The 8,261-nt window shown below is 40.2% G+C and overlaps 1 protein-coding gene across 1 annotated transcript in view; it reads left to right on the top strand.

The window, feature by feature from the left end:
• Nucleotides 1-8,261, top strand: part of Chst9 (carbohydrate sulfotransferase 9) — a 270,577-nt gene that overhangs the window by 180,449 nt on the left and 81,867 nt on the right. The gene's annotated exons all lie outside the window — the stretch shown is intronic.

The raw sequence follows: 8,261 nt of genomic DNA, 5'->3' as shown, positions 1-8,261 counted from the left end.
AAATAAATAAATCACCCAAAACAAAATAAAGAGGTCGTCATGAAGGAAACTCTCAATCCAAAATTCTCTAGCCCTCCTTCCAAAGAGATTTTAATTTCCATCACTTCAAAGACTGCTCCCTTTGCCAGTGGCCACTTCCTACAGTCTAGTCTCAGATTTCATCATGTCCATCAGACACATACAGATGGTCACTCCCTACCCCACAGAAAACAGTCTTCAGAACTCCATGGGAGCAGGAGCCGATCCAGACCAGGGACATTTGCGGAAGCAGGACTGGGCCGGCAACCTGGGCCAGAGCAGACCCGAGACAGCGAACTCCACAGGAGCAGGAACAGGGGAACAACTGCTGAGGAGAACAGGGAACAGGGGAACAACTGCTGACCAGAGCCAGAGATGGCTGCCAATCCCGTTGTGAATCTCAGACCTTTGAAGGAGTAGAACTGGTCCAGGACCTCTGTGGGTCTGGGCATGAGTCTTGAACCTCTGAGGGAGGAGATCAGAGTCAGAGACCTTTGTAAGACCAACCCCAAGCCACAGACCTCTGCAGGATCAGATCCAGACCAGGAACATTCCCAGAAACAGGATGGAGCCAGCAACCTAGACCAGAGTCGGACTGAGACAGCAAACTCCATGGGAGCTGAGGAAACCTCCAGGAACACGGATCGTTCTGCTCTGAGTTCTCTCTGCCTTCTCTGTGTGGATGAGAATGTGAGAAGCCATTTTCCTCTTCCTGACATCATGTTTTTCTTTACTGAGGCCAGGCCTACTTGTCATGATGGACTTATTCCACCATAAGCCCAAATAAACCCTTTCAAAGAAAGGTATTTGAAATATATTTCTGTAAAGAAATATGTGCAATGATAGGTATGCCTGAGTTGATCATATAATGTAGGCATGTATGAAAATCATTACCATATTAGAGTAGCCAACTTCTATGTTTCAAAGTGTCAGAAACAAATTCAATTAATAGAAGGTAAATATAAAAAGTACACCTTAAATCATATTTCTAAGTAGCAATAGTTGTTATCAAGTTAAATGGAGAGAAATTCCCAGTGATCCCACTAAAATCAGGAAGAAGACAATGTTGTCCACTCTCTCCATATATATTCAATATAGTTCTTGAAGTCTTAGCTAGACACTGAGATAAACAATTAAGAAATGGGACCTTCTGAAACTGAAAAGCTTCTGTAAAGCAAAGGAAATGGTCAGAAAGACAAAACAACAGCCTACAGAATGGGAAAAGATCTTCACCAACTCCACATCAGACAGAGGTTTGATCTCTAAAACATACAATGAACTCAAGAAATTGGTCATCAAAAGAACAAATAATCTAATTTTAAAAATGGAGTAAAGACCTAAGCAGAGAAATCTCAACAGAGGAATCCAAAATAGCAGAAAGACACTTAAGGAAATGTTCAACATCCTTAGTTATAAGAGAAATAAAAATCAAAACAACTCTGAGATTCCATCTTATACCTGTAATAATGGCCAAGATCAAAAGCACTGATGACAAATTATGCTGAAAAGGTTGTGGGGGAAAGGGAACACTTCTGCATTGCTGATGGGAATGCAAGCTGGTACAACCCCTTTGGATGTCAGTGTGGCTATTTCTAAGAAAATTAAGAAACAACCCTCTTCAAGACCCAGAATACCACATTTGGGTATAAATCCAAAGGATGCTTAATCATACCACAAGGACATGTGCTCAACTATGTTCACAGTAGCATTGTTTGTCATAGTGAGAATCTGGAAACAACCTAAATGCCCAACCAAACAATGGATAAGGATAATGTGGTACACAATGGAGTACTACACAGCAGAAAAAAATAACATCTTGAAATTTGCAGACAAATTGTTGGAACTAGAAAATATCATTTTGAGTGAGGTGACCCAGACACAGAAAGACAATTATCACATGTACTCACTCATAAGTGTTTTTTAAACATAATGCAAAGAAAAGGAGCCCGAAAATCACAATCCCAGAGAACCTAGACAACAGTGAGGACTCTAAAAGAGACATATATGATCTACATAGGAAGTAGAAAAAGACAAGATCTCCTGAGTAAATTGTAAGCATGCTGACCTTGGAAGAGGGTTGAAGGGGTGGGGAGAGGAGCAGAGAAAAATTGTAGAGTTTTATATATATAGAGAGAGGGGGGGCAAGAAGAAGAAGAAGAGGAGGAGGAGGAGGAGGAGGAGGTGGAGGAGGAAGAAGAAGAAGAAGAAGAAGAAGAAGAAGAAGAAGAAGAAGAAGAAGAAAAGCAGTCTTCACTTGATGTCCACACCTCCAAACATTCAGGCAGCACCCTCTCAGAGTTCTTGTTTCTTCCTCCTGTCTAGTTTGCTATGGTTGATGTAGCTCAGTGCTTTTTGTCCTCTCTTCGCTTTATTTTATGCTAACCACACCAAATTCATACCAAGTTCTCAGGTTCTCAGCTTTGTGGATCCAACTACTCATTTGATATATGCCATTAAAATTGCAAGACATGAACCATGTCCAACCTAGACATAGTTTTATATTTTTCTCTGGTGGCCCCTGTCTCTGTCTACTGACATACTATGAACAACTCTTACCATCAATGTTTAGTAAAGCTGTGCACTTACTTTCAGTAGCTGTGAAACTGGAAGAGGAATTGCTACCTTGTAGGTTTGACCTAATTTGGTCCCAACTAGTTGTTGAAGACTTTTCAATGTACTTATACAAATGGCCTTAGTGTGTGGAAGTTTTTCTAGTTTGACATCCTTGTCAACAGTTGGCGCTTTGCTCTTCAACAGTCTGTTCATCCTTGTTGCTATCACTCATCTATAAAGACTGGAGACCCTCACTGGGTTCCCAGGGTAAAGACATAGTAAGAAATAAGTTGACTCAATTCACTTTTCTCCTTAGAGAGTTCTCACAAAAGGTGCTCACCAAAACCCTAGGGAATGCTGCAAGGCTCTATAACCTCTTTCCCAACTGCCCCAAGCCCTAAAAGCCAGTATGGGGCAGGCACCTAACAGCATGCCTCCATGCACCACAAAGCCCCAGAAGTCAGTGGTGGGCAGAGGTATCTAACAGAGTGGTGGGGGATGTATGCAGTAGCAGACGTGGGTTCTGGTCATTGTTCTAACTTTGTATGCATGGTTCAGGAGAGCTACTACTCTGGGGTAACCAGGTAACAGGGTGGATAGTAAGTAGGGATAAGGATACTGTCTCAGAGGACCTAAAAAGCACAAAGACAACAAAAAGTTTAGTTCCCATAAATTTAGACATAATTGTACATTAAGATATTCTTAAACTATTTTAGTTACAGTATATGGTTATATTTTATGGTTTATGCTTTTTCTCTTTTTTGTTATTATTATTACTCAGTGAAGGAACTAGAAAGTAGGACATTATAGACTTTCAGTGTTCTTTAGAAACTGAACTCTTCTGAGCAGATACCAGGTCAGGTTGTGAAGAGTCTTGTGAATCTTGTTCATTCTATGTAGGAGGACACACTTAATCCTAAAAGGCAGTTCTAAGCTACCGAGTGATGCTACGCAGATAACATAACATATAGATTTGTCTTCTCGAGGTCATTCTAGCTGTGATGGGAAAGACTGGTTGGGGAAAGGAAGAAGACGCAGGATCAGCCTACAGAAGACTTATTAAACACTGAAACTAGACTGCTCAGGAACTGAGAGTCCTTGCTGCTGGTGCAGGGGACCGAAGCTCAGTTCCCATCACCAAACGGCATGTTACAATGATTTAGAATTACTATTCAGAGGTTCCAGCCTCATCAGGCATCTCAATGTACGAGTGCACACACACACTCACACACACATACACACACACACGCACACACACTTATGGTGCACACACTTGCAGGCAGAGGGAGGGTGTAAAATTAAAATAATTATTTAAAAAAAAGAGAGAGTTAACAAGAACTTGTTTGACCTCAGCCCACGGCAACATGGAGGACAAGACTCTGAAGATACTCAGGTGACTGAACCCACTGAATTTGCTGACAAAGATAGGGAGCTCATCAGAAGTGATTAGAGTGAGCTTTTGCTATAATAGTAATAATTAAACTGTCAAGCCCCTGCCTCCACCATCTCCGAGAGGTTATGTAATGGAAATCTTTGTTAACTACAAAGCACTGTGCACACACACAACAGATAATTACCCACAAAATCCTACCTCCAACGCCTGCTTGCCAGAGGCAAGTCCTGAGAGTTTGAAAATGAGTTCTCGTTGATTGTGATCAACAGCAGGATAGCACATGTACTACTGGACAATGAGCTTCTGTTAGCTCTCATGTGCTCATTACGGTGGAAATTAGCAACACTTGAGTGATTGATACTGCTCCCTTCTAAACATGCCATGTAGCAAACGCTTGCTGCAGCTAAGCAAGCCTGGAATTCACACACGGGCGGATGCCAGGCATGACTGGCTACTTTTCTTGAATGGGATGAGTACCACGAAGAGTAAACATCGTGTCTGCATGGGTCATGAGTAAGGTATTTTGTAACTTAGTCTTTCCATGTGAAATATTTTGCCAGCTATGTGTATTACTGTTTTAGACCCTTAAAAAAAAAAGAACATTTAATTGCTTCTTACTAGCATTTTATGGACCCTTTTAGACAAAAGCCTTCACTGAGCATATCCAATTCAATCTGTAAACAATTCTAATTCCCTGGCCATGCCTCAATTTAGCAAAGCAGAAGAACTGTATTTCAGCTCTGTTAGTAGCATAGTGAAAATGAGAAGTACGAAGCCCCCTGTGGCCTTAATGCATCTCCTCCATATCTGGGCCTCTTCTCCCACAGTTAAGGGCTGTTTCTGTATAGATGACTATTGATCTACACTGTGAGAGAAGAGCGCGCATCTATTCTTAAAGATCATTTAATTTTTTCCATATCCTCCCTGCACTGAGATTTCAGACATACATATCCAAGATTCTGTTCAGGCCAATGGGCTGCTATGAAATAACCCATAACCTCTTTCATACGGCTTTGATCATTTTCTGCCCTTGGTAAAATAGTCATTATTAACTCCTATAAATTATAAAATCCTTTTTACCCAAGAAAAGTGTGGACTTTCTTTTTTAACAGATTTAGCACTGATATGACTGCTTGCCTTAGGCAGCACTACTAGTAATTGAATCTGCATGCTGAAGAGGTAAACCAGCCTAATTTTAGGGAAGGAAGCCTTGTGTGCAAAATGGAGTAAGGCAGGTAACAAAGAACAGGAAATTCAGTGTTGGGGAGCCTCCTGACACAGAGTGAGAGCCCTTATACACCAGACACTTTGGCACATAGCGAACACTAAAATCTGAAAACTGAAAAAAACCTTAAATTTGATAAAATCCTATTAATATTTCAAGGGCAAACTGTGTAACTAATTCTGTGATCTGTTCCTCTATTCCGCACCCTTTACTTGGTATGTAATAATTGTCTTTATTATCCTTATATATGCGTTAGCTTTATCATTATCTTATGAAACTATTTCTGTTTTAAGAGCTATATGTGTGAACCTGTGTGTGTGTGGGGGGGGGATGTACATGTGTCTCCATGCTGCTGAGTGTGTCTGTCAACTGTGCAGAGGCCAGAAGACGGCTTCCATGTCCTTGTCTCTCTTCCTCCATTTGCTCCTTTTTAGGCAGGCTTTTGCCCAAAACCTGGGCTCACTTTTTTTGAACTAGGCTTGATGTCAAAAAACTACCCCCAACCTTAGAACTTGTTACAAGCATACACAGGATACCAAACTTGTCGTGAGTGCTGAGATTCACACGTGGATCCTCATGGTTGTGCAGCCTATGCTCTAACGACTGAGCAATCTCTTCAGCCCCTTTAGTGGACTTCCAGTCTTAGCTTAAGGATGAAAATAATCACATAACTTTGGTAAATAAATACATACAAATATAGACCACCGTAAGTCTATGATAGAGAGCTACACAGAAATATATAGGCTTGACAGGTAGTAGTCAAGGAAACAAAAAGTCAAGGAAAACCATCTGTGGCACCTTTACAGAGCTCAGTGAATCCATACATATAGTTTAGAAGTGATGAAAATTGATAAAATCTTTTTTAAAAGAATCCAACAACATCTGTCAAAAGTCATTTAAAAGTCACTAAAAGCCAGAAATTCTTACCTCTAAATCTTTGAAATACCGTGAGAAAAAAATAGGGTCATAAAAGATTGCTTAATGGGTAAGACTCTGAAGACCTGAGTTCAAATTCTGAACACCCACATAAAAGCCAAGCATGGTCATGCATGTCTGTAACCTCATGCTATGGGAAGTGGGAACAGAAAGATCCCTGGCATTTGCTGGTCTGTAGCCTAGCTCCAGGTTTAGTGAGAGATACTGCCTTCATAGAGTAAAGTAGAGAATAGGGCAGGATACTCAATGTTCTCCTCTAGCCCTGTGGGCATGCACATGCAAACAAATACACACACACACACACACACACACACACACAAATGGATGCATACGCAGATACACACACATACCATATACATACACTGCACATACACATTTACATACAAATAAAGATACACACTTTTATTTAACAATGATAATTGTATAGTTACTTGTGGAAACAATATGGAACCAGCAACAGAAGAATTTTTAGGTGAGTTTCAAAGGCATTTAAAGAAGATAAAATACAATTGTCGCAAAAACATTTATTAAATAATCTATTCCAAAACCAATGTAGGCCCTGTGTACACAGAGTCTAATAGACATGACTTCTACCTCAAGGAACTCATGGCAAAGTGGAAACAGTAGAAAATTCACCTAACTTCTCTAGGAAGAGAAACAGAATGCAGTGGTGGCAGGCATGTCGTTGGCTGCACATACGGCTCACATCATAGGTGGGACAGGTGAAACAGTGGAATGGATGACTTGGGTTTTAAATAAGAGAAGCTAAAAAAAATAGAAATAAAATGTTTTTCAATTAATAATGGCAAGTAAAGTCAACCTATCATACAAAATATATACTTCAACCAGAATTATATGGAACCAGACAAGAGAAAAAATCAGGGTGGGGAGGATAGAGAGAATAAGGTGTTAGTGATTGCCATATGGTTGCTATTCTTCTCATGTTTCATATTTGGCCTTTCCTGGATATTCTATTACAAACTCCTATTGCTTTTCTAATGAAAGAAAGATCAGAGGAGTTCTCAGAAAGAAGATAGAGGGACAGAATGTTTATATTTTAGAGACAATAGTTAGAGTCTCAGAAGAAAACCAGGATTGCACACTTCCAAGAGTCGTTAACATGGGGTAACATTCCAAATGTCATTCACCAACATAGTAGGTCCCACCCCTTAAAAATAGCAACAAAAACCACCAAGTGCCCAGCATGTCACTTAAGTGTCTGGGAAGTGCAGCTTTACTCAGAATATGGCAGTCTTCTGCCTCCACCCGCTCTGCTCAGCCCAGAGCCTGGTGTAGATTCTCCTGTTAACTCAGAGCATTAGAAGCTTGATTTGCATAATGCTGTGGAATTTATGAGGCATTTTCCTAAAGTTTTTACTTTTATTTTATTTTCTCGGCATCCCTGTGAGGTAGGTAGGACCGATATTATTTTTCTCATTTTACAGTTGAGAACCCTAAGACTTAGATGAAGTTTCTTGCCTCTGGTTATGAAGCTGCTAAGTCTTAGAAGGGATGCTGGAACCCAGCCGCCTTTCCCACATAGAGTTTGCTCTGCTGTGTCACAAACATCAAATGATAGTTGCCTCTCTCTTGCAGACAAAACCAGGTCAGCATCTGTGGGAGCAAAGGAACTGTTGTATTTGTAATCTGTAATGTAATGCAACAGCAGCAACGTTCTACCACATACAACCAAGATTATTGCTTGGACCACTTCATGAAAAGATTACTAATGATAAGTCTTAAAACTCAATGAACATATGGTTCCTAAATAAATTGTTTTAAAACATCCAAATGAACATGTTCCTTAAAAAATACTACTCAAAAGATAAAATAATATTAAGAACAAAAATAAAAAGTCAGAAAAAGAAAAAAGTTAGAAAGACTTAAAGTCTTTTAAACAGAGATTACCATTTAAATATACTAACTTAAACTGTACTGTATATTAGCCTCTTTCCTGATGCTTTGATAAACACCATGACCAAAGGTAACTCAAGGAAAGAAGAGTACTTTTTGGCTTTTGGTTCCAGAGAGAGAATTTGGCCTGGCATGGTGGAAGCATGGTTGGTGGCCAGAAGCAGGAATAGCAGGAAGCAGTAGGGTGTCGGAGGAGATAAACTCTCAAGGCCAGTTCCTGGT

The sequence above is a fragment of the Microtus ochrogaster genome, chromosome 18 (genome assembly GCF_000317375.1).
Source record: "Microtus ochrogaster isolate Prairie Vole_2 chromosome 18, MicOch1.0, whole genome shotgun sequence".
Classification (NCBI taxonomy): domain Eukaryota; kingdom Metazoa; phylum Chordata; class Mammalia; order Rodentia; family Cricetidae; genus Microtus; species Microtus ochrogaster.
Note: the sequence above shows the minus strand (reverse complement) of the source record. Positions and strands in the feature narration are given on the sequence as shown.